Below are 26,829 nucleotides of genomic sequence, written 5' to 3'. Positions count from 1 at the left end.
GAGGAGGAGGAGGAAGAGGAAGAGGAGGAGGAGGAGAAGATGAAGAATAAGAATAAGAAAAAGAGAAAGAGGAGGAGGAAGAGGAAGAGGAGGAGAAAAAGGAGAAGGAGGAAGATGAAGAAGAAGAAGAAAAAGAAGAAGAAGATGAAGAAGAAGAAAAAGAAGAAGATGAAGAAGAAGAAAAAGAAGAAGAAGAAAAAGCAGCAGTACAGCTGGGTATTTGGGTATATTGGCACATTTTTGTCATCCCAGCACTTGGGAGGTTGATGTAGAAAGAGAGCTGTAACTATGAGTACAGCCTGCACTATACAGTAAAGCCAAGGCTAGTCTAGGCTACATGAATAGTATAATTTACCAAAAAAACAAAAAAAAATATAGATCAAGAAGAAAAAAGAGAAAGTTTGCTGTAAAACAGTATGCTGGATTCTGCCAGCAGCAACCTTCACATGTGAGTTTGTGATACTTACAAAGAAACTGGCCACTGATAAACTTTCTAGAATGTATCCTTGTTCTTAAATGGCTGACTATAGCTGATGACCATCTCTTTGTGGAAGGCACATGTTAGATGTTTAGTCTGTTATTGTGTTTATTTCTTGTCACAACCTAATGCAGTAGAGTTTTTTCTACTTATTTCACCCAACTGGGGCTTAGAGTCCACAAGTCATTGCTCAAACTCATGCCACACAGTTGGTAAGTGGAACCAGAGTCAAATTGAGTCATCTTCGACTTAAAGTTCCAAATTGAATCACATATTAGAGGTGAAGTAGATTGAGGGACCCCCTTTGCTTGTATCATGTGACACTCAACTGCCTTCAGAAAAAAAGTTGGGTCAAATTGACCTTGTCACTAAATCCTTAATGAAGAAGCAACTAAAAAAATTTTTATTTTGTTGGCTTACCCATTTCAGAAACTTTAACTTTGCAGGTGATTATTTAGCTAGAATATTTGAATGTGTTTACCAAGCCTCTTCTCAAATCTGTATATGATTTCCTTTGATCCTTTGTCACAACTGATGCTAACAGTATTTTATAATATTTTGCTATATCATGTAACCATAATACAATGATAAACTGGTTAATTAAATGATAATTAGAAGGCTTTGTCTATAGACAGTTTCAATGTGGTGATTAGGTTTTATTTTTAATTTTATAGGACTAATAAATGACTAGGAAATTAATGAGACACATCTTGAAGTGTGTCAATGAGGGCATTGGCAAAGAGGATTAACTGAGGAAAAAGATCTTTCTTTTTTTTTTTGTTTTTTTGAGACAGGGTTTCTCTGTAGCTTTGGAACTGTCCTGGTACTAGCTCTTGTAGACAAAGATCTTTCTTAAATATGGGCAGCATATCCTGTGAGCTCAGATCTGGATTAAATGAAATGGGAAAAAGAAAACTCCAGCTGAGCACCAGCAGCAATGCTCTCTGTTTCTTGATGCACTGCGATGTGAACAAACAGCTTCACATTCCCATTACCTCCTCTTCTGCTGGGCTTGACTATACTTTCTTAAGTTATAAGACCAAGTAAATTGCCCTCCTTTAAGTTACGTCCTGTCTGATATTTGGTTATAGCAATGACAAAAGTCAAATGTCAAATGTTTCAATTTTGGCAAACAAGGCCACCTTAAAAGGGATTGTAAACAGATCATTCCTAGAAACAATGTTTTTCTAAGCATAATCCAAACAGAATGTCTCTCCCTTCTGGATTATACAGAAGTGTGGTAAAGGCAGACATGGGACTAATGATGTAGATCAGCAAAAGACAATCAAGGTAACCTTGATTGTCATCAAGAAACTCCTTGCAGGGCCTTTCGCAGGCCCTTGTGCCATATTTGATTCAGTTATTTCCTGTCATTGTGGAGGAAGCTCCTTCCCAGAGTAATGAAAGAACCTAATGCCTATAGTAAGAAATCATACTGCTCTGAATGTTAGAACAGCTATAGAAGAGAGAACAAAAAAATCAGGAAAAACCATGAAGTGAGTATTCTGGCAAGTTTCTATAAATGAACAAAGACCAAAATTAAAAATACAAATAAATGATGTTGTCATTGAAGGTCTAGTAGACACAGGTAAGCATGTAACATTAATTTCATCAGAATTTTGACATCCAGATTGACCTCGTCAGAAGGTAAATGTTAAACTTTTTAGGGATTAGACCTTTATCTCAAATAAAACAGATCTTGAGATGGATTGAATGTATAGGGCCTGAAGGACAGAGAAGAAAATTAAAGCCATATGTGGCTAACACAGCAATGAATTTGTGAGGATGTGATTTGCTATAGCAATGGAATACTCAGATTAATATTCCTCCAGTCTTAGAAACAACCATAAATTACCATATGTTTCTGGGGAAAAATATTAGAAGGTATAAAGAACAGTTACTGACCTACAAGTGTAGGGTAAACAGTTGCTGATCTTTCAAAGTTACAAACAGCCCTACCTTTAAAATGGTTGACAGACAAACCTGTATGGGTTGTGTAATGGCCTTTAACAACAGAGAACGTGCAGGCCTTAAAACAGCTAGTATAGGAGCAATTGAAGAATCATCCACCCCTTGAAATTCTTTTATTCTTGTTATTAAAAAGAAATCTGGACGACAGAGAATAGTAATAGATCTAAGAGCTGTTACTAAGGTGGTTCAGCCAATGAGATATCTATAGTCTGGAATTCCTTTGCTCTCTCTATTACCAAAATGATGGCCTCTTATAGTTATTGATTCAAATGACGGTTACTTCACTATACCTGTGCAAGAAAAAGACAGAAAAAATTTGCTTCCACAGTGCCTACTTATAATATTTTTTAACACTTTAAGAGATATTAAGGAAAGATTCTACCACATGGAATGTTAAACAATCCACCCTGTGGTAATATTTTGTATGTCAGCCATTGGAAATGATAGGTAAGAGATTTTCTCAATCTATAGTTTACCATTACATGGATGACATCTTATTAGCTGATTCAAAGGTAAATCCTTTAGAAAGAATGATTGAAGAAGTAAAGAAAAATTTCCCTGTTGGGGATTACAAATTGCTCTTGAAAAAAATAAAAAGAGGAGATTGTATTAATTATGTAGGCTATAAAATAGGTTTGCAAAACTTTAGACTTGAAAAGGTGCAAATTAGGAGGGACCAATTGCAGACTCTTAATGACTTTCAAAAGTTGCTAGGAGACATTTTCTATCTTAGAGCCAATTATTGGGGAAATACCTGATGAATGAGTAATTTGTTCAAAACCTTAGAAAGTAACAAGGGCTTAAAAAATTCCAGGAAATTATCAGCTGAAGCTGAGAGAGAATTGGCTTCGGTGCAAGAGAAATTACAGAATGCACACGTGGATTGTGTGGATCCAAAGCTTAACTGCAGTCTGGCCATATCGTCCTCCAAGCATTCCCTTGCAGGAATTTTAATGCAGAGGGAAGATATTATCTCAGAATGGATCATTTAACCACATTAACAGAGTAAAAAATGAAAATCTTATGTGGAAAAGGGTTTCTGAGTTGATTCTAAGAGGAAAATTGAGACTTCACTAATGAACAGGAATAGACCCAGTAGAAACTGTAGTACCTTTACTATAATGAAGAAATTGACAAGTTATGGACAGAAAGTGAACCTTGGAAGAGAGCTTGCAGTAATTTTTTTGCATAGATCAACACAAATATACCAAAAGCAAGAGATTTAAACTTATAAAGAGAACTAGCTGGATGCTTTCTCACATTGTATGTGAAACACCAATATCTGAAGCCTCTACATTCTATACTGATACAAATAAATCAAGGAAGGCAGGTTACAAATCAGGTTACAAATCAGAACATTTAAGTAAAGTGGATCTAAGCCCTTATGATTCTTTCCAAAAGTGAGAATTATATGCTATTCTCATTATATTAATGGATTTTATGGAAGCTCTCAATGTAGTTACTTGTTCACAATATGCAGAAAGGGTTGTTTTGTATATCAAAACTGCTGAATTTATACCAGATGATACAAAATTGACTACTATTTATTCAGTTACAAGAAATAAGCAAGAATAGGAATCATCATATATCTATATCCATATCTATATCTATATCTGTATTTATATCTATCACATCTGATCACATATGGATCTGCCACACTCTAGCATAAGTTAATGAAGGAATTGTTGAGTTATTGATTGAAAATGTGATAGTGGCCTCAGAGTTTCATTAAGAACATCATGACAATAGCAAAGGTTTGAAAAAAATGACTTTTCCATCACGTGACAGCAAGACAAGGCAGTTATAAGGAAATGTCCCACTTGTTCTTTCTATAACCAGACATCACTACCTGAAGGAAGTAACTCAAAAGGTACTCAAAGGGATGAAATCTTGTAGTTGGATGTGTTCCATTTTAGAGAATTTGGAAATTAAAATAGGAACACCATACCATTAATCCCTATTCAGGATTTCAATGGGCAACTGCTTTGAGATCGGAAAAGGTTGATTTTGTAATCACACATTTGCTAGAAGTTATGACCATCATGTGTATATCTGTGCAAATTAAGACAGACAATGCTCCAGCATATGTCTCTCATAAAATGAAACAGTTTTTTGCTTTTTACTATATAAAGCATACTACAGGTGTGCCACACAATCCTACAGGGCAAGCAATTATTGAGAGATCAAATTGAACTCTAAAGGCTATGTTTAAAAAGAGAATGGGTTAATAAAGACCCCCTGAAACAGACTGTATAGTGCTTTATTAATTTTGAATTTTCTAAATGCTAGTGAGGATAGAACAACAGCTGCAGAGAGACATTGGATAATAGAAAAAAAACTATGGAATTAAATCAGCTGGTATACTTTGAAGATGTGTTAACCCCAGAATGGAAACCAGGACATGTGTTACGTTGAGGAAGGGGTTTTGCTTTTGTTTCCACAGGAGAAGAAAAGCTACTGACACCATCAAAATTGATAGATTCAATTTGAACAAGAGAGACCCTTAATTAGAAGCAACATGATCATTTAATCTAAATTAACATATAAAACTAACAAATGCTTTTCATGTGATCAGATATAACCTCCAAAAAGAGAACATCCCTAAAATTAGCATTGGGGAAGGGTTTTGCCTTTGTCTTTTCAGGAGAATAAAAGTATCCAGATAAGGAATCTGAAGCTCATTGGATGGATGAATCATCCGGAAAAATATGACTCAAGAGAAAGAGTAAATTGGTCTACTGGATTTCCAACAGGATAAAATTTCACAAATAATCCCCGATATTTGTTTCAGCTGTTCTCTACAGACATAATGCAAATGGTCCTTTTGTAGTCCCCGTCCAATTAAAAATTAAAGCTGGCTTTGGAATTGAAATGTGGCTCTCTACTTTTTAAAACCAAGCAAGCTTGTTAAAGTAAAATCCAAATCTCTGTCTCATGTAAGAAGAGCCACTTGATATAGGACAGAAGAAAAATTAAAATTAAGGGACTATTTTATTGCCACTGAGCTCATAATCCTTTGGTTTTATTTTGATTCTTTAGGGCTTTTATTAAGATATAAATATTATCTTAAAATTTATAATATATATATATTTAACTTTTTGTCATGATATTAATGGTCATATAGGTAACTGTAGAAAAACACTTCATCTACCTACCTGTACATGATTTTGGGTTTGAGGCTTTATCAGTTTCCTGCAGTAAACCATGGTTACACCTAACAGTGACCTATGAAGTCTCTAAAAGGAGGATGGGCCACTGGGACTATGGTAACACCACTAAGCTGAAAAACACCATCTAAGGATCAGCTTTGTACTACATACTGCTTAAGAATAATTTCAAGGTGGCTAGCTGAGATGGTCCAGCCTCAAAGACTACTCTAGCGAGGATATGAGACAAGTCCTGCACTTTCTCATTACATGGAGACTGTCCCAGGACTTGAAAATTAACCCCAATTTTTCTCTTCAGGATCCCCTAAAGATGCCACTGCTCTCTGACAGCAGGAAGGATATTTAAGAACATGACACCCACATTCCCAAGAGGTGGGGGTTGGTGAGTTTTGGTCATTCATTGGGTTATGGATATTTGTCATTGTTTATAGGAATTGGTTACAATTTGTTCATGATAATGGCCAGGAACAAAGCTAAACAAGGGATTCAAGGTTCTTGTTTTGAAAAGAAAAAAAGGGGATACAGATATGATAGGATAGAAGGACAGATTATTGAATCTACTCTGAAAAGAAAAAAGGGAGGATATAGATATAAGGCAAAAAGCTAGATTATTGAATCTACTAGTTTTAAGTATTTTGCATTGATATGGATCTTTGTATATTGATACAAAGTTGAGATTATTTTTGCTAGATCATACTGATCTACTCTGTTCAAGGTATTATACCTAAATAACTCAACAATGTGATGCAAATTTCTAGTCCTTGAAAGTTATTATTACTAACTACTTTGGATAGTAAGGAAATGTAGGTTAATAATTAGTCACCTATTACAGTCAAACTTGTACTCAGATATGTTTTCAAGGTCAAACAGATATACTTTAGATAGACATATCATCTTCAAACACTTCAGAGATCTACAGAATATGGCATTTAAAATATGATCTTTTAAATATATATATAATACCAATTTACTCTGGAGAAGATAATGTGCATCAAAGAAACACCACATGGAGTTTACTTTCTTTGTTCTAAAAGTAAGCCACTGGGCAAGAAAGTGTTCTTGTCTCAATTGCTGACAGTATGCTCTCTTAATTGGACAGGCAGGACACAAAAGAGTGACTATCAAATCTTGCCAAGACAAGGTAGGACAGTCCTTCAAAAATTCTGCTTCATAGAATAACCTTTTGAATATTCTAGGCTTGTAGGCTGAGGATGTGTGTGTGTGTGTGTGTGTGTGTGTGTGTGTGTGTGTGTGACCTTTGGTGACTGTTCAGGCAGTCAGGTATTTTTGTCATTTCTTACATTTTTTTGGAAGTCACTTGCTTGCACTTCCTGCTTATTTAGTTAATACCATTTCCTTCTCAGGTCTCTGAAGGAGTTGGAGACCAGATAGCTTTAGTTATAGTTTTTCTTGTTTACCAGACTCATAAAAGGAACTCACTAAAGAGGTATAAAGTGTGTAAGGTTGTGAGACACCCAAAGATAGTTTGGATAGTAATACAAGACTTTGAACTCACCAAGATAGGATAAATAATGGAGTATTTCAAATTGTCAAATACAAATGGACTAGACATTGTTGATATATTTATTGCCTGTATAATTTTATATAGTTATTATACTTATTGTATATAATTTTTCTTATATTAATGATTGCCTTTTTATTTTAGATGAAAAAGGAGAAATGCAGTGATATTTTGTTTGTAGCCACTGGTTAGCCACAGAGGCTAGGGGGTGGTGGTACATGCCTTTAATCCCAGGACTTGAGAGATAGAGGCAGATGGATCTCTGTGAGTTCAAGGCCACCCTGGGCTATTCCAGATTGAATCTGGAAAAGAGAAACAGAGCTCATACAAAGGTGATGTCAGCACTTGGGATCACATACCTTCAATCTCGGCACTAGGGAGGTGGAAACAAGAATGATATGGCTGGGTGAAGAGGGGAATATAAATAAGGTGGGAGGAGACAGGAACTCAGATGCAGTTTGAAGATGCAGTCTGAGCCACTGGTCTGAGGATTCATAGACACAGGATTGCCCCTTCAGTGTGAGGATTTAGGAGGTAAAAGGTTTCTATAATGGCTGGATGTACTGCTTCTCGGATCTCTGTTTTCATTCCCTAATATCTGACTCTGTGTTTTTAATTATTAAGACCAATTAGAATTTGTGTTATACCTATTAATGAATTATATACAGAAAAGGAAATTATTTGAGTGAATTCTAGCTTGTAATATATATATATATATATATATTACATATATATATATGGAATGTACTACAACTAAAGACATGCAGTGCCCTCAAATATTGCCATTCAATAGAGTAGAAGACCAACATCTACAACAATTAGTAGATTGGCTATCAGTGCTACTAATGGAAACTGAATAGGAAAGCAGCCAGTCCTAACAATTTTTTGGTTTGGAGCAATTAGCATGTTTCTTTTTATAAAAGGTGGGCTTGTTAATATAGACAGCTGCAGATTTAGTGTGTTTTCACTTAGGACTTTGACTTTATGATCTTACAAAAGAGATGCTGGAGACTGAGGAGATGCTATTCTTTAAATGCTTCCATTTTGATCTTTTTCCTGGGCCAATAATACTCACAAGACAAAATACACCATGTGTAGGTAGAGACAAGACATTGTTCTATGTTAAAGGGGCAATCCAGTTGGGGTGGGTCAATCACCTGGACAAGGGACCAACATCAGGAAGGGGTTCATTTAAGCTACACTAAAGAGATAGGGGGACTAATGATCTCATTTTTGAGATAATGAAAATTTGTTTTCCAGAATGTTTGCTCCCGGGACAGTTCCAAGTTGCCATGAGGTTCTGTGGAGTCTGCCGGGCTCTCTGAACTGAGTCAGTACCATTGAAGACATTACTTCCCCTCTCCCTTTCCTGTTGCTTCTCTTTGTCTGCCATGTGGCTGACCTCCTTGCTTGCTTAACATAAGCATATGTTTTGTTTCCCCCCCCTCTTCTGTTCTGTATTCTCCTCTGGTACTGCTGTGATTAACAACAACTTGCTTGCTCTGGTTTTTTTTTTCTTTAAAAACTCTATTAAAAATTTCTTCAAGCATATGTTTTAGTCCATTGTTAAATTATTTTATTAATGAAAAAAGAACCCCTGGAAGGCACCCTGATTTCCTGGTATCATATAGCAACTCTGATGAAACACCCCAAATTTCCAGTAACAGCATTGTAGTTCACTTATAATGGAAGACTGCTGATCTCTTGATTTGATCTTGCTTTTTATATAGCTCTTTCTATGTTGGATCTAATGAGGAATAGAAAACACACAGTGACAAGCAAATATTGAGAAAGTTAGACAGGAAATACGACTTTATTACAGGTTATTATAGCAGTATACAGAGGCCAGAACTACACCACCAATTTAGCTGAGCTGAGGTAGAAGGGGAAGAACTTTTAGATGGGGGAATTGTGGGGGCAGGTGAGTTGATGAGAAGAGGATACCTGGGTTTGCTATTGGCCTTCTCTAAACAAAAAATAAATGTTCTCATATCTTAAACTTTTTTGCATATTCAAGACAGGAGGATGTTTCACAATTCGATGAAAGTGATCCTAATGAAGTTGAGTTCCTATCCTCCCACAGAGAAGGGACTTAGCGATCTGTCTTCTTTGATAATCCCATTTTAGGCGTATGGCTCCTAGGTAATTTTAAAAGACAGTCTTAGGTTGTAAAAGGGGTGGAAGACTTTTAAAAATATTGATCACACTAGCAGGGTATGGTGGTATATGCCTATAACCCCACAAGCAGGAGGCTGAGGGAGGAGTAGAGTGATGTCAAGGGAAGCCTAGGTTAAACAACACAATATGGTCTCAGAAAAACCCCAAGAAAAGTTTTTTCATTTGCTGTAAAGGATATTTGTTATAAAGGATATTTCTGTGTTGTGGAATTGTGGCATGGTGCTCATTTTCCTTGAAGTGTGTGTGTGTGTGTGTGTGCGCATGTGTGTGTGTGCGCGCGCGCGTGCTCACGCTCTATTTTCCTCAAACTCCAAGAGACTTTTAAAACATTTATGTCTGCATCACAAAGAGGCAGAGAAGAGATTTACAAGCTTTTTTTTTTTTTTTTTTTTTTTTTTTTTTTTATGTAAAGAAAAAAGTCAGAGCCCCAGGGTCAGAGGAATTCTCTGTGGAGGTCAGTAGAGTTGAGGCCCATAGAAAGGCCAGGTTGGTCAGCACAGTCTCTGCTTTTTATTAGATAAGAAAAGAAACTTTTATAATTCTTTTGCTGAGCAATATGAAAGTTAGGTTCAATTGTAAGAGAGATCCGGCAAGTTTTATTTGATTTTTTTTTTCTCTGATTATGAAGACAGAATTGTCAGGTGAGACGGCTGCCTAGAAACAAACTCGGTTTTCTATTTAATCTAAGCAAAATGGAACGTATTAAAATAAATATGAAAGAAGGTGCAAGGAAGCAGCTCTTTCACAATTTACAATACTCTCCTGGGTGATGCTAACAATTATTCAATTGTGCAGGTCAACACAGATGGAAGGAATTCATTCTTGTAAGAATTTCTGCCTTCTAGACAGATTCAAGAAAAGGAAAAGAATCCTTCAAGCACCAAGGCCAAACTATTCAGTTGCTTCAAATTTTTGTCGCTGTGAACAAAATGACAGTCTGTTGCAGGACAATCCTCCTCACTCCTCCCCCTCTTTTTTTCAATTACATAATGAAAAAGTGTAATAGTTAATGTTGGGTGTCAGCTTGAGTGGGTTGAGAGAGGCCTGGAAAAGTGTGACACCGGCTCGTGGATGTGTCTCTGAGCATCAGGCCTGCGGCCCAGCTAGCTGGGGCAGAAGATCCTCCAGAGAGGTGGAGGCTCCAGTCCGCAGAGTGCGAAGAGTGAAATCATGTGGCTGTACTCTGCTCTTTCAGAGTGGGCAGGCTTCTGCCCCTGCTGCTGCTGCCGCCCCGGGAGACAGGCTTTGTATTTCCAGCCTTTGAACGTGGGCTCACAAGAGCCATACGGTCTGTGGGTTCTATGTTTTTAGAGAACTCTGAGACAGTTATGTCAGCATTGTTCATTAGGGCCTCAAACAGTTAAAAAATTAAAAAATACAATTAAAAATATTTGTTTTCAAATTTTGTTCATTTTATATTTTATATGCATGCGTATTTTGCCTAAATTATGTCTGTGTGCCATGTTCATGTCTGGTGCCCATGGAGTCCAGAAGAGGGGGTTGGATCCCTTGGGGCTGAGTTATTGATGGTTATGAGCTACCATGTGAGTGTTGGGAATAAACATGGGTCCTCTGCAAGAACAAGTGCTCTTAACCACAGACACAACTCTCTGGCCCCTCTTGATAAATTCTTATCAAGTGAATTAATTTTTATTACTTAAAGTATGCAACAGAAAGTTATTGTATATAGGCATTTTAGAGGACTGAGATTAGCTGCCCACATCAGTCAACTTTGTTTGTAAGGTCATGGGATTGCAGACCCCAGAGTGTCTTTTCTTTCTGCTGTTCCTTTACATGTTTGCTGCAGCTCTCTTTCTCTGGTATCTTGCATGGTGTGAGTGGATGTGGGGAGAGCTCCACTGCCTGTAATATAGTGTGTTTATCTCTTGGAAACATCTCATTCTTCTGGGCATTTTTATCTGTGGGTTGTCAGGACGATGACCCCTCCTAAGCTGTACTGCCTAATAATGAGAGCTTTGATGAATAAGATAAAGTAAAAATAAACACAAGGATATTTTTTATAGCTAAGGCCTATGAGTTCCATGTTGGGAAATGCTCATGTTAATAATTAAAAGGAAAGCACCTGAGTCCAGGAGCCAGGCTGGCTCTAATTCTCTTAATGCTGAAAAGAGTCAGTCATGTAACATTAGTTAAAACAAAGCTTCACAATAACTTCAGGGTAGACCAGATGCCTTGATGATAGTTTTAAGATAAATTACTCCAGAAAACAAGCTCAAGTTCACAAGGACACATAGTTGAGCTGTCTTTTCATTAGGCTAGGGTCGAAAGTACAAAACGGCTTGATTGTTGCTAGCTCTCCTTGCTAGGTCTGGTTGATGATCAAAGGTGATGATTTATTTCTTATACCCATTTCTGCTGTCAATATCCTGATGTAAAAAACTATTGATGAGTGGGTATGTACCCTAAAGATTTAAAGTAGAGCTGATTGATTCTGTATAAAAGTTTAGGCTTTGATTCCTTTAAGTTTCCTTGTAAGATTACCTTTCAAGATAAGGAATAAAGTAATTGGCCTTTTCTTTGTAAATGCAAAATGCAGCCTGCCAGTAAAAGACCAAGCTGACAAGAATACCTTGCTTGCCCACATGGTTAATCTCTAACAAGTTGCTTGGGTATGAATGTATGTGGGTGTTTGGGATAATTTGTTTTTCACCTGTAGTACGTAAAATGTTTAATTATGTAAGGGATGTAGAAAACATGCTGTTTGTTTTATATGCATTGTAATCATTCACCTGAAAAACAATGTAACCACATGGTGATTTCTATATTGCCTGAAAACTTTGTTGGGTTATATAAGTTGTAGATAAAAAGTATCCATTAAAAAAGAATAGAGAAAGAACAGAGAAAGAATACGAGAGAACAGAAGAATAAAGAAGGAAGCCATCAAGAGAGTGTGTGAGTGTTTATTTTCCTATAATCCCCTCAGACAGAATAATCTATTTTATGGTGACTCTGATGGGTTCCTTTCAAAGCCCCGTGCTGCTGGAGGTTGGTCACCACACAGCAGTACTAGATAAAGGCGACTACAAAGTTGATCTGAATACAAGGAAGAATGGAATTGTTCTCCACTCTAGTTAGGGTAAGCACAGGTAGTTTGGGAGGTCTTTCTGTTTGTGTGTTGCTTCCACTGGATGAATAAAGAAACTGCCTTGGCCTAGCTGATAGGTCAGAATTTAGGTAGGTGGAGTAGACAGAACTGAATGCTGGGAAGAAGGGCAGAGTGGCAAAATGCCATGGATCTCCTGCCAGGGACGGATGCTGGTTAGAATCTTGCTGGTAAACCACAGTAATGTGGCAATACACAGATTATTGGAAATGGGTTAAATTAAGATGTAAGAATTAGCCAATAAGAAGTTAGAGCTAATGGGCTAGGCAGTGTTTAAATGAATACAGTTTCTGTGTGATTATTTCGGGTGTAAGTCAGCCGGGCAGGACAGAACAAAGGGCCCATGCTCCCTGTAACACACAGGTAATAATATCCTCCACCAGGTAAATCCAATTTGGTGTTGTGTAAGGTCATACAATCAGCACAGGCTCTTTCCTTCGAAAAATCTCCCTCGGTGATATGACATTGGACCAAGAGACACGGTTTCTTTCCTCACTTCTTGGGACTTTAGAGACCATGACAAACTTGTAGACCCTCAGACAAGAGAAAGCTCAACTGTCCATGGATGCATGGGGTTGTCCTGTATGTAAACATGTGTTTGTGTGTGTATGTGTGTGTGAGACAGAGAAAGACAGAGACAGAGAGAGGGAGGGAGAGAGAGAGAGAGAGAGAGAGAGGCACAGAGAGGCTTGGCAGGGCTTACAAAAGGCTTTCCTGGACAGGAAGAACTACACAGATAATGCATAGAATTATGAAGTCATGAACTTCAGACAGCAAGTATATTCTTCCACAGTACTCAAGGTTTCTAAACTAAGGCCCTTTCTAGGAGGGGTGGAAGAGCCAGCAAGGCTGGAGAGTGTTAATTAGCTTAGTTCCTGTGCTAATGTCTGGAGGTCCTGATTATGTCAATTTCCCCTGACAATTAAGGAATTCAAAAACAGGAGCAGTCTGAGCACAGCAGGTAGGGCAGGGAACATCTCAAACACAGTAGGCAGCTGCAACAGGTGCCAACATTTATTAAAAATCAAGGCCCACAGGAAGGCATGCAGAGAGAACAGCTCCCTGCAGAGCAGAGCACGCTCAAGTCCGTTTTCCACAGGTGAGCTGTGGGTTTTGTGTGGGGAATTGGTCTATCAGCTTAGACAAAGAGAAGCTGGTAGGTTTATGCCTTTGGGTAAACATGTCCAGGTCTGGCTTTGAGATTACATGACCTGCCTGACCTAGTTACCTGGAAAAGGGACAGGGGAGGGGCACCTGCTGGTGGGAGAAAATTGCCAAGCTTTTGCCTCAGATCAAGAGGGTGAAGAAGCGAATGGATTCTGCCTAGGTTCGAAGGTGGTTGGCTGTCCCCTGTGCATTCAGACACTGGTTGTGCTTACATTCTTAAACCACAGATTCTGTGAGTTCTCCCCTACCTCCTTAAACGTTCAATGTTACAACAGAAATGTTAGAGCCCATACCAATTTTCCCCAGCGTATAGATGACTTGATCTCTTTTCCGCCTCTCCCTAGTCTCAGTTTATTTCTTAATTGGATTTGATTTTTTTTACAGATTTACAAAAGAATTCATTTTGAAGTTGGTTGTTTTGGATTTATCTTTTCCAGGGGAATGACCTGTCATCTGACAGATACGCTCTTGTAATTTTTATACTACATGTCTTAACAATTGTGATATTTCACCATGATATTTGGTGCATTCACATGAGTTCTTTATATCAGTGGTTTTTTTTTTTTTTGTGCTTGTGCTCATGGTTTATTGAGGTTTGTCTGATTGGAACTTGCATGAGTGGACATACAATATCAGGACTTTTTTGTAATAAAAGACAATTCAAAATAAATGTTATTAAAAACTATGCCAAACACCAAGGAATAATGAACATTTACAAATTTTAAGAAAATCACTCAGGATTAATCATTTTCATTTCCCCCACAAAATAAATAGCTCACTTAACTCTCATTAAACAGAGGAAAGGGTCAGACAGAAATAAACTCAGGCCCACGGCACAGTCACCATGTTATTTTCAGCGAGGAAAACCTTTACCAAGATTAAGACACATTAAAGTATCTGAGGAGAACAAGTGGCAAAGTAGAGAAAAACTTCAGATGGAAAGTCCATACCCTTGCGAAAATTAATAAACACCCACAAACTTACATTTTCAGGTTTTCAATATTTCCATATCAGTCTAACCTCCAACCCCAAATCCAAACAAACACCGTAAAAATTAAGTTGGCAATAGGCCTAGCCAACTCTACTCCCGGTTTAGTCTTTGGAGCCTTTCGAGCCCATGACAGGAATGACGGTGGTGTGGATGGAACCAGAGCAAGAGGAGAACCCCGCTCTTCTCTCTGGGCAGCACTCGCATCTCCACACTGCTCCGTGGAGGACCCCAGTGCTTGTGTGTGCCCTTCAGGCCCATTGCAGTGAAGGTAGCAGCCGCCAGTTTCTCATAGACCAGGAACAGCCGTGGGCGCTGTCTGGAGCAGCTTGGCGTCAAGGCCTTTGTAGAGTCCCATTATTCCAAAGCGCTTGACTCGCTGGTGAAGAAGATAGAGAACATTCCCAGGACTCCCCAGGGTTCTGTTTTCTGGGGTTAGTCTATGATGACCAAACCTCAGAACCGCCTGTACCGTCTGCATGGGATAAGTAACTGCGGTGCGACCGCTGTGGCTATTGCACCGATGATGAACACATCCGGAGAAGAGAGCTTCTTCCTCTTCTTTAAAAGCTGCCATTTTAAGCCTTCATAGAACATGACTGGACGGCAGGGTTGAAGACCAACACCAAGGAGAGGAAGGTGCCGTTGCACAGAGCCAAGATTCCTTCATCTCGAATAATCTGGTGGAATGCCTCCATAATGCCTTCGTAGTTAGCTGGTATAATGCCTTCATTCCGAAATTTTGCCCCTTGCAGCTTCAGCCTGGTGTTTACCACCCAGAGGGGAGTCCTCAGCAGCACGTTCGCCACTCCTGCAACAAATCCAACTACCAGACCTTTTCCTGCAGAAGAACGTTGACCTTTGTCCCATACTGCTTTGAGGCTATTAAAAGTGTAGAGACAGACAAAATTGGAGCAGCAGAGACTGGAAATAACTGGAAACCACTCTCGGTATGGTGCCAGGAGGCCTTCTTCTTTAATAATTTCCAGGAGCACTGCATGCGTAGTTTTTGGCTTTCTTTTCTGATCAACCTGAAGTCAAAGTCTAGCAGTATCCAAGGGAAAGAACACGGCTATAACAGTCACACTTCCCACGGCTCCGCACAGTGTGTGCCAGGCTTTCGTAGGACAACACAGAGACCATAATGCCACACTTTCCCCCTCAGACACCACAACGTGGGCTCATCTATATCAGCGCTTTAAATTTAGCTAAAGAGAGACTCTCCGGGTCTTGTTTTCTTTGTTACCGTTCCCGGGTTTCCAACAGAAGAGGAAAATCCCAACGCTATGTCCCTGGATTCAAACTGGATGATCACAGGCATCACTTAAAAGCCCTCTCAAAGGAAATACAAATATTCAATTTTAATATTTAAATTTTGGAAATCTTATGCAAACTTAATGATAACCTATTGAGTTAAAATGGTACAAAGCACATTGAATTTAGCATTTGTACTAATGTCAAGGGGATAGGAAAGTTTTCACACAAAATGTACAGTAGCTATGAAATAACAAAGTTAAAATCTATAATAAATGTTAGTTGATGTTGTATAGGGGTTCCCAGACTTGACTTCATATCACAACAAACACAAAACATTTTTTAAACATAAATATAGGCTGTTCCTTTTTCGAATCTCTGATTTTATAGATGGGCTTAGGTTAGGTTCTTTACTTTAACAAATTTGATAATTCTATTGTCTCCTCGGGATGTTGAAAATGTTGTATTCTATTAACAGATGTGAGAAGTGATTTCCTGTTATTATTATCATTATTGTTAATTTTACAGAGCTAAGGACTGAACCAGGGCCTTGTGCTTGCTAGGCGAGTGCCCCACCACTGAGCTAAATCCCTAACCCTAACCTCTAATTATTTTCTAGAGTGTTCTTTCTTCTCTGTGGCTTTCCAGACGGTGTTGCACGGACGATTCCTGGGGCACAATGACTGTTTGGATTTGATGGAGAATCCACGTATGGGAGTGTATTGGAACATCTGGGCCCTGGACTCCAAGCCAGGTGGTGTTTCATGACTACTCCTGATCACAGCCATCCCATCTGCTGTGAAAGATAAACCCAGTGCATAGGTGGGAACAGGCAGATGTAAGCTGTTTGGGAAAATATTTAACCACTCGAAATTTATTTTTTTAAACAAAGCAATAAAATGTAGTTTTTTTTTTAAACAAGTGAGTGATTCTCCTTGGCAGCAGTATTTTATAATTAGGTGTGATTTTCATTCGAAAAGCTTTTTGGTGTGTGCAATCTTCCATTAGGATATAACAGGTAAAGTGTTCTAACTTGAATGTTTTCATTTTGTCTCTATATGCCAATGAAAAGCATTCACTTTATTGTAAAATGCACCAAAAAAATAATTAGGCCACTTTCTGCTTTGGATAAATGAAACTTGTTTCTGATGATAAGTGTTTGTATTTGATGATGAAAAAAATATGATGCATTGTAAGTGGGAAGAGATGGTTCTGTATGAAGTTAAAGATTTTAATTGTGTGTGCTATAAAGTGGTTTATTTATTGAAATGTTGCTGATGCAACGAGCTTATTGTAAGTTTACTCTAATGCTTTGAAAAAGGAATTAGCTTCTTATAGACTTCTTATAGGTCATTTTAGGAAATCTAATTACTTCTTATATACTAACTACTTCCCTTTTTTGTTCGAGCAGTAAGAAAATGTATCTTAAAATGTCTGTATAACAATAGAACAATAAGATTAATATTACCTTGGATCAAATCTTTGTTGGGACAGAGAGTTAATTCAATATTTTCTAGTTATTTTTTTCAGGCACAATTTAAGGTCTCAAAGGACAAACTGTCACTCAGTAACCCATAAAGTAAATTAAATTACAACTCTGTCCTTTTCTGGTTAAAATAATAATTAAAATTATAAAATGCTGACTATATAGGTGATTTCCTGTAGCAATGGCCAATCTATTTTATTTATTTATTTGTGTATTTATTTTTACAGTAATAACCCCTCACATGTTGCAATTGCCTTTCTTTGAGAGAAGTTAAGAACCATGTTGCCACTGTTGAAATGTGAGATATTAATATGCCCAGGGTCTGGGTAAATTTGTAGCCAGTGGATTCTGGCAATAACACATTCCAAAGCCTGGAGGAAGGGCTGTGCATGTGTGGTCTGCTCTCCTTGCTCACAGATTCGGATATGTATGTCGCCTACACCTAGCCAAGTCTCACAGCCTGTGAGGTAGGCGTTTCCTTGGCCGCCATCACAGGCTCCACTCCCCAGCATTCTCCTTATCCCCCGCCACCCAGCTTATCTGATTTGCTCCTTCTCCAGCACTTGAGTACTGGAGTTCTGTATTCTACATAAATCTTAAGACTCAACTCTCACGTGTCATTTTTTGTGTTTATGTTTGTATTATATATAAATTTTATAGCTCACTCCTTCACTTATTGTCACTTACTGGTAAAAAGGCACATTAATTTCTTTATTATTGGTGTGTGTGTGTGTGTGTGTGTGTGTGTGTGTGTGTGTGAGTGTGTGTGTGTGTAGGTCAGAGTACAACTTTTGGGAGTTGCTTTGTTCTTCCTATCACAGGTTTCAGGACTTGAACTTGCGTCCTCAGGTTTGAATGGCAAGTGTCTCCATCTACCGAGCCAGCTCCACTGTCCTCTTCATCACTCTTCCTCTAGTCAAAAGTGTCCCATAGGAATCCTCAAACAAGCCAGGCTGTTGCCAAGACTATAGGTTACTCTCCACAAACAGACAGCAAGACCCCATTACTGAAAACAGTATCTACCAAACTCATTGAACTTGGAGAAATTGAGCTATGCCTATATAGAGTCTTCACCCATATGTATTAGAGTCTTCTGTACAGGAAGGTACTCTGCACACTACTAAAGGAGAAACATAAACTATAGGAAGATAAGGCCTACCAGGCCAAGAGAAGCCAACCTGGAGTCTGCCTGGAGCTGTCAAAGGTTCTATCTGTGCATAGCCAATAAGGAGCGACCATGCAGTGTTTCCTGACCGCCTAGCAACAGGCGCTGTCAGGGGGTCCTGATCGAGCCTAGCCAATGAGAGACGAGCATAAAATGTCAACTGTCAAGGGCTCTGAACCTGGGTGCTGAGAGGGTATATTAGCTTTCCTGGTTGTTAAATGCATGAGTCAGATGCAAACCTTCTGTTTGACTCCCGGCGTCTGTCTGTTAACACTGCGCCTTTTCACCCACTTCCCTGGGGAAGACGTTAGGACCCAGCAATAATAAACGCTGTTCTTTTTTTTTCCCCAAAGAGCAATCAAGAACTTTAGCTTAGATATTTCCGTTTACTTTCTGTATATATATAACCAATTTTGTGGAGTGCAGGTTTGCTATGACCTGATGATGCTCTAGATTTTTCTCAGATTCTGTTGTCATGTCCTCTTTTCACTTCTGTTAATTTAGATATCCTTTCTCTGCCTTTTGGTTAATTTGAATAAGGGTTTGTCTATCTTGTTGATTTTTCTCGAAGAATCATATTTTTTGTTTTGTTGATCCATTCTATTGTTCTTTTCGTTTCTATTTTTTTTTCAGCCCTCAATTTGATTATTTTCATTGTTTTTGACTTGTCCTCTGTGTACTGTTGGTCATTTTATCTTTATTTATATCACTTGTTTCATTTTTCTTAGGAAGAGGTGTTCAATTTTTATTATATTAAAAATAATATTTTATTTTAAGGATATTTCTTGAAAGGAACTCTGAAATTCACATTTCATCCAGCAGCTTTAACTTCACTTTGTTTCATCCTTGGATTTCGTTTTTCATCGTTTGCAACTTTTACTTCTTTTAGAAATCAAGATTTTATTTAATTTCTCCCAATTCCCCTAGACAATCATTCTTGGAGGATGCTTCTTCATTTTTAACTTGTTTCATCTTATGCTTTTCTTTGGTGCTTTTGCTTAGCCTTTTCTAAGTTTCCTCCTTTATTCTTTCTTATAGTGATAGGTGCCATTTGCTATGTGCTTAGGCACCACGCTGGATATTTCCACAAGTTAGCAGCTGTCATTTGCATTTAACTGGGGATGAAGTTGAGGCTCAGAGTAGAGAATCTTGGCCTAAAAATCCCTATGTAGCTTGAAAGACCTGGCTTTCTCCGTAGTCTCTGGGATGATGAGAACTTATTTGATATAGAAAGGTTCATTTTCTGTTATGCTTTCGGAGGCTTCATGGTTGGTTGGCTTCATGGCTTTTGAGTTTGCGGTGAAAGAAAACAGTGGTTGGAAGCGAAGTTGTTCATTTTATGGACTGAAAGTAGAACAGGGCATCAGAGAGAGCCGAAGAAGCTGAGATTTCAGTACCACCACTGATCATGGCCTCTTCCCACTTGGTTGTTCCTCTCAGATGTTTCACTATGTCAGCCCCCAGCAGCTGACGGATGGAGAACTAAGCTTCTTTCCATTCTTCCCCAACTATGGGCAGGTTAAATTCTGTGTAAACTCCTAGAAACTGGGTGATTAGCAGTTATCAGTCTATCTCGTAGTGTCCATGTGTTATATTTCTTTGTTGGACTAAATGATACATGACTTGTTTGTCTAAACTTCCATTTTTTTCTCTAAGTAGTGATATGGAGTAGTAGAGCTAATTTCTGTTCTTACTCAGTTATCATGGTGATAATTTTAATTCTTTTCCTGTCGTTGTAATCAAGAGGAAACTGCTTTGATTCATCTGAAACACGTTCACATCTCATTTCCGCATTATTTAAGTCTGTCTCCCAATATCTCCTAGATAGCTTTCTTCAACTCCTTTCCTTAACAGAAGAGCCTAAAATAATTGATTCCATCACCATATTCTGAAAGACAATACCTACAATGGTTCCAGGAAGTTAGTAGCTTTAAGAAATAGCTACGAAAAACAATAGAGATATAAGACATATTCTGAATCCATGACTGGATTCCATACTGCTTTGCATTGATGTGGGCTAAACAGAGAAGAAAATATGAATACGATACCTCTTGATTCCTCGATGGTGTGAGAAAACACTATTGCGAAACTGTTTTGGGGGATTAAAAAAAAATCTCCTCCCAATTCAAAGTTAAAAACACTTGCATCCAATTCAAACATCAATCGACACAGATATAAAAAAAAAAGCACAGGATAAAAGAAAAAAGAAGGAGAGCAACAAAATTCCTCAGGCTTCTGAAATGTGGGAAGGTCTATTCTCCAGGTAGCTGAGGAGAACAGGGGAGCAGAAATGCAGATGGGAGGCATTACACCGACGTGGTTCCAGCTGACCAGTCATATGACTTCCCCAAGTTAATTAACTTTCCTGTGCTTCAGCACAGGCCCACGAATGCACCTAGTGCTGGTTTCCCATTTTCAAAGGAAATGATAATGTTAGGATTAATGAGGTGGTGCCGAGAAATGTCTCCAGTTACAGGACGAGCGATTCAGCAGAAATATAAAATCCTGTAATTGTCCCACTGGAGATCCAAGGGTTGAGCAGGAAGGGCGTGAGTTATAGCAAAGCTGCCTTAATTGAGTCTGCATAGACCAATTAGAACAAAAATCAACACATTTTAAGAATTTGATCCATATAGATAGGCAATTAAATGAATTCAGATAGACCAAAAGAATTTTGTTCTTTAGTTAAAAAAAAAAAATTGGATCTAAATTATTTTTGGACCTGTCTCCACACCCACCTTATCTGACCAGCTTTATTATTTTGTTGTTTGTTAAAAGAACCAAGAGGAAAACTTTAATCCCATTTTAGGTATAACACTAAATTGTTTCTTTTAAATTCAATTTATTTGTTTAAGTTAGGATGCGCAGCTGCATTTACGGCATTTAGGACTGAAGATTTTAAATTGCATTCTAGAGGAACCACACTGGACAAAATGTATTTCATGATAAAGATCAAAATTGAAAAAGTTTATGAGCTATATACATCTGATGGTTTCATTGCCAAAGAAAAGGCCAAAGCAGATGGGGAAGCTGAAAGGTGTGTGAGCGCTAAACCAAAACTCAGCAGAAATAATGTGCAAGTCTCAGTGCGCAAAGCTCCCTCGGCACATTGCAGTCTGTGCCTTTGAGAGGCGCGAGCGTGCGCGAGGAACGCAGCGCCATTTTTCCTGCAATGAAGACTTTGCCAGTAGGGAAAGAATAGAGAGGAGAGATAATAACTCTGCAGAGTGGTCAGCATTTACCTGCCGGAGTCACAGGAAATAAGTTTGAGGTTTTCTCTCAGAGAAAACCCGAACTTCTCTTATCCTTTCCCTCCCTCTCACGATCAGTCTTTTATGTCAGCAGAAGTAAGAGGCTCTGTGGACAGGAGCGCTTTCCACAGCGCGTTTTCTGTTGTGAGGTTTGCTATCCCAGGTTATAAGTTATAATGGCTCTGGTGAAAAATGCGGTTGGGAGAATTTGATAACCTACCATGCTTTTTAAGTAAAATGACTTAATAGCTTGTGTTTTAGATCCTAAGAACCTGTTTCAGTACATCAAATATTAAGGCACCAAGTCCGAAAGAATTTCTTTGGAAACTCTGATGAGACCACTTCTGGCGGTCTCTGATGAGCAACGATGTAACCGACGTTATCATCTGACAGCTCCAATACTCACCTAGCAACATAGAGCACCTCCCAGTCCATCACAGAATCAGCAAGGTGTTATATTTTCTTCTGTTTCTAGTTTATGTCAGTGCAAAACAGTATTGTGTAGATGTGATCAATTGTTTTAAAAGCCATTACGGAGTGAAAATTTATGGTTTCAGGACTGGACATGTCGTCCACACGCGGATACATTGCAGAGGATAAAATATAGAAACATTTTAACCACAAGGTGGCAGTAAGAGCTATATAAATTGAACAGGGGATTTCAACTGAACGCTTACTTCAGGCCGATCTCCTAGGACATGATTGTCAGAATAAACAGCCTCTCCTAACGTGGCATCCACGGCAAGCTTCAGCAAAGCTCTTTGCTCTTGGCCTCTGCGGATAAGCACCTTCCAGATGGCAATCGGGATAAGCAGGGCTATTCCTGGGTCCCCAGTAATCGCCTGTTTTTGAATTGAGGTACAAAATTGTGATGTAATATTTGTATTTGCTTTGGTTCAATCCAAGAAACAATTAAGGTAATATTCCCAAGCTGCTAAGTCCAGAACCTTTGCCGAGTGCCTCCCATCGCATATGCTTAATTTAAGAGCCTTATTTTTTGTATGAGCAATAAATTTATGTAAAGTTTTGAAAATGTTTTACTGGTGTACTATTTTGAAACTCTATTACTACCTTCTAATCTTGAAAATATGCTCTTTAACCTGTTTATCTTTGTCATGAAGATGACAGTGTTTTCTACTAGAAGTTAGACAATTGTGAGACTCTTGTCAACAAAGCCATAGAAAGCCCGCTGAGATTCATTTCACCCAATCCATGCCCAAGTGGAAACAAACATTGCACAGGCCAACGGATTTCCAGGTGAATGAGATTTTCTTCTCTTTCTGTTAAAGGATAGGAAGGTCCTTCTCTGGAAATGCAAAGGACAAGGATGTGTAACTGAGGACTCATTAATGTCCGAGATGTTTAAATAACGTTCAAGAGGAGAGCTAAGTTCCACATACAGTTAGAACCTGATAATGTCTCAAAACCACACGGCAAGCCAAAACTCATAATACAGACGGGTGAAGGAATAGTGGATGGTTCTCCCATTCCTCCTGGAGGCACTCTGCCTGCATGTCAAAGCTGGAGCCAAGAAGCTGAGGCGAGCCATGCACCTGCCCAACCCCGACTTCCGCCATCACCCTGCAAGCCTTGCGCGAGGCAGTGGTGACTGTGCTTTCGTTTGTTGCCGATATCTCTGAAACACTGGGCAGCACTGGGTAGATTACATATGTGTAAACCTAGTGCGGTTCCCTAAAGCTGCTGTTCAAAACTGTGCTGGTAGTCTCTCTGGAATTTATAGGTAGTAAAGAGAGCAGGCGGACGAAGCCTATCATACAACGGTGTTCTCTCAGCTCCTCTAGTTGGAATCTCAAAGCACTGTTGTTTAAACTAGCTCAAACAGAGGACTAACCAGTGTCACACAAGGATGCGAGGCTTACAAGGGCTGACCAGCAGAATCAACAGCGAGGGAGAGAAAATTTGACACCGACTTCACAAACATTCCAGAACAAGGACTGGTTCTGGAAGTTGAGTCCATTGACAAGGATGAAGGAATTAAGAAAAATAAAAAAACCCAAATTCTAGTGGACTGCTCCACAGGGATGTGGTGGCTAACAGAGCATCAAAATAGAGCTGCATTTTCACACTGACCTTCAGATTAAACATGAAACTGAATTCAGTGTAAGCGATTGCATTTTTACGTCAAAAAACCATTATTACTTAGTTTACTATTATTGCCCTATTCAGAAAAGGCATGACCAAAAAACATTCAGTGGGGAAATTTGTTTGGCTGTCTTTAATTTAGGTTGAAAAATATATAATACAAGCCAGTGAGATGACTTAGTGGGTAAGGGTGCTTGTTATGAAGCCTAATGGCTGGAGTTCAATACTGGACCCACAGGGTATCATCTGACTTCCACGTGCACATCACATGTATGTATGCATGTGCACACACACACTCACACACTAAATAAACGAATAAACAAGCAAGGAAGTAAACAAACGTAATAAAAAAGTTGAAAATTTTAAGTACATATTTTATTATTTTTCTCATGAAACTAAGCTATTGATCTAAATTTAGGCTGACTTGAATATTAGAATTACGATGGCAGCAGACCTATAGACTTACAAAGTCACTATCTTGTGACATGTGGGAATGCTTGTGTCACACGATTGGCATGGGCACTGCATGGTGGTGTTGTTATTTAGCCAGGAAATAAAATCCAGCAACATTAGCGACACCATAGTTTGAAACGGCAGCAGATAATGCTCTTATGCCCATAGCCACTCACAAAGACACACCTCAGAACGAGGCTAAAAAGTTGGCATCTCCCAGATTTGCTATCTACCTTCTCACTTTCAGAAAATATCGTCATATAAACTATACATTGAATCCAGGAAGACCAACTGCTGAGAGGTCAGTAATGTTCTACAACTCCAGGGTCTCTGACACTTTCTTCTGGCCTCTGCCAGCATTTCCACAAGCACGTGCTTGTGTGCGTGTGTGCACGCTCACACACACGCAGTAAAATAAATACATCTTCAGAAGAAAAGAATAAAGTGATTATCAACATTTGTTTTCAGGTCCGTATGTTGCATTCTGGTTTCTCTTGGATAAATATTGAGGATGAGAATTCTGGGCTTTCTGATGAAAGTATATCCAATGTTTCAGAAAGGTCTGGCAAGCTTTCTTTTGTAACTTGTCCACCATCCTTGGTACTTATATTTTTATATCCAAGTTACTTTGGTTTTGAATTGAAGACCTAAATATAGTTGGTGCATTTATGGTCAATATTGCTGGTACATGAATTAATAAATGTCATTGAAACAGGAAAAAATATTCCTCCCCTTTCCACCTTGCCAAAGATGCTATATCTTCATGGGACTGCCAGGAAGGTTACTGCAATAGAGGCACGCAAGTCACGGAGTACAGTGCAGGGCACTCAGTTCATGTTGAGTGCGTCAGCTGTAGCTATCACCTGACAAAATGTTAGGACGGAAGAGAAGACACAAGCCCAGAGCTGTGCAGGTGGAGGTACCATTGTGCTGCCCGGCTGCCATCTCTCCCGAGGAGCACAGCGCTCACAACTGCCGCCATCGGCTGCATCTCTTGCTAATCATATATTTTCACGTACACTAAACAGATGAAAGCCAGTCGGAAAGAAGAAAACACAGGAAAGCGCAGAACCTAATAATATTCCAAACTGCAAAATGAGAAAATAACTTAAAAGCAGACTCCTAAGCTGGAAATTATAACAATTTAAGGTTGGAAATACTTTTCTAAGCACTTTCTGGCACTTTCTTTCTTTCTTTCTTTCTTTTTTTTTTTTTTTTTGGAGATCTTCTCCAAACTGTGAGTGTTTAGTTTAATTCCATGACCATTTTTAACTCTGTCCCATCGGCTTGAGTACTTAGCTCTTCATTCTGATAAAAGAGCAGTGATGACAGCATCCAGGGACCCAGCATCCCCTCCTTCCCCCTACTCCTTTTGGTTGTTAAATGCTCTAATCTTTAAGGCTCCTTAATCTGCAGGTAGCACTATTAAATACAGGGATGGAGAAAAGGGAAAAAAAATTATCAGGTTTGTAAAAGAGTTGAATTTTTCCAAACAAAGGCAAATGTGCAAATGTGTGATTTACTCAGAACAACCAACAACTTAGCAAGAAGTCCTCTAAACACCCTCTGGGTGATCTGACACCTCAAGGCGTCCAAGGTACTGTGGCCAAGCTCTGTTCCCAGTCCAAAAGTAGTACACAGGGCCCTTCATCTCCACAGTTCAGAAGGTCTTCTGTGTAGTTAAATTTCAGTTCTGATATGGAACCATATTGATATTGCATTGTCTCGGTGGAAATGCATAGCGGTTCTGTCCAGAATGAAACTGGATTAAGATCCAGAGTGGTACAAGGGGTTACACCTCATTAACCAAGCACAGGCTGAGGGAGGTTTAGTGTCTGAATGAGCCTCACCAATGCGTCAGCTGGAAAAATGTGCGCATTCTCTGAATGGCCATTTGGTTTAAGGGAGATGCTAGAAAGTTAATTAGATACTAGAGAGTTGGGCTTCACAAAGCCAGGGATTGGTCTGAAATATGTTCAAAGGCTCAAGTGAGAGAGGCCCGCTGTAGGGCAGGGTAATCTCAAGCTTGGGGGAAATCGTGCGAATCATGAGAGCGTGCGCTAATAGAAAATCTTTAAACGGTGGAGATGGTGTGCTTCTTGGGGGGCCATTCATCATCAATATATTGACCCAGCTATGCTTGCCCTCTCTGCATCACAAGGTAAAAAAAAATTACACATTTCCCTTTGTGCCTATTTAAAAACCAATACTGCAAACACAGGGAAAGGAAGACAAAATCAAAACTTTATAGATCTTAGCGGTCCCACCCGATGCTGCTCATAGGCTTCATGTTCTTTTACATTTCATTCACGCTCCCAAATGATATTCACTTACCTTACTCATCTGGTGTTCCTGATAAAAACTCTCGTATAACCATGGTGTGAATTTCTTCAGGTGTTTTTCCTTTCCTGGTTTCCATACATTGTAAGGAACCTGTAGCTAAGTGTAGGAGGGACAGGGAGAAACTGAACATATTTTGCCAGGAGCTCTGGAGGATAGCATGGTCGATTACACACAGAGAA

The 26,829-nt window shown here is 38.9% G+C and overlaps 1 pseudogene; it reads right to left on the bottom strand.

Annotated features, from left to right (window-relative positions):
- Window positions 1-14,688: 14,688 nt before the first annotated feature.
- LOC121434700 lies at window positions 14,689-15,738 on the bottom strand (annotated as a pseudogene).
- Window positions 15,739-26,829: the final 11,091 nt, after the last annotated feature.

This window comes from Microtus oregoni, unplaced genomic scaffold, assembly GCF_018167655.1.
Source record: "Microtus oregoni isolate MIOR12 unplaced genomic scaffold, Mior012 000044F_ref0000062, whole genome shotgun sequence".
Classification (NCBI taxonomy): Eukaryota; Metazoa; Chordata; class Mammalia; order Rodentia; family Cricetidae; genus Microtus; species Microtus oregoni.
Note: the sequence above shows the minus strand (reverse complement) of the source record. Positions and strands in the feature narration are given on the sequence as shown.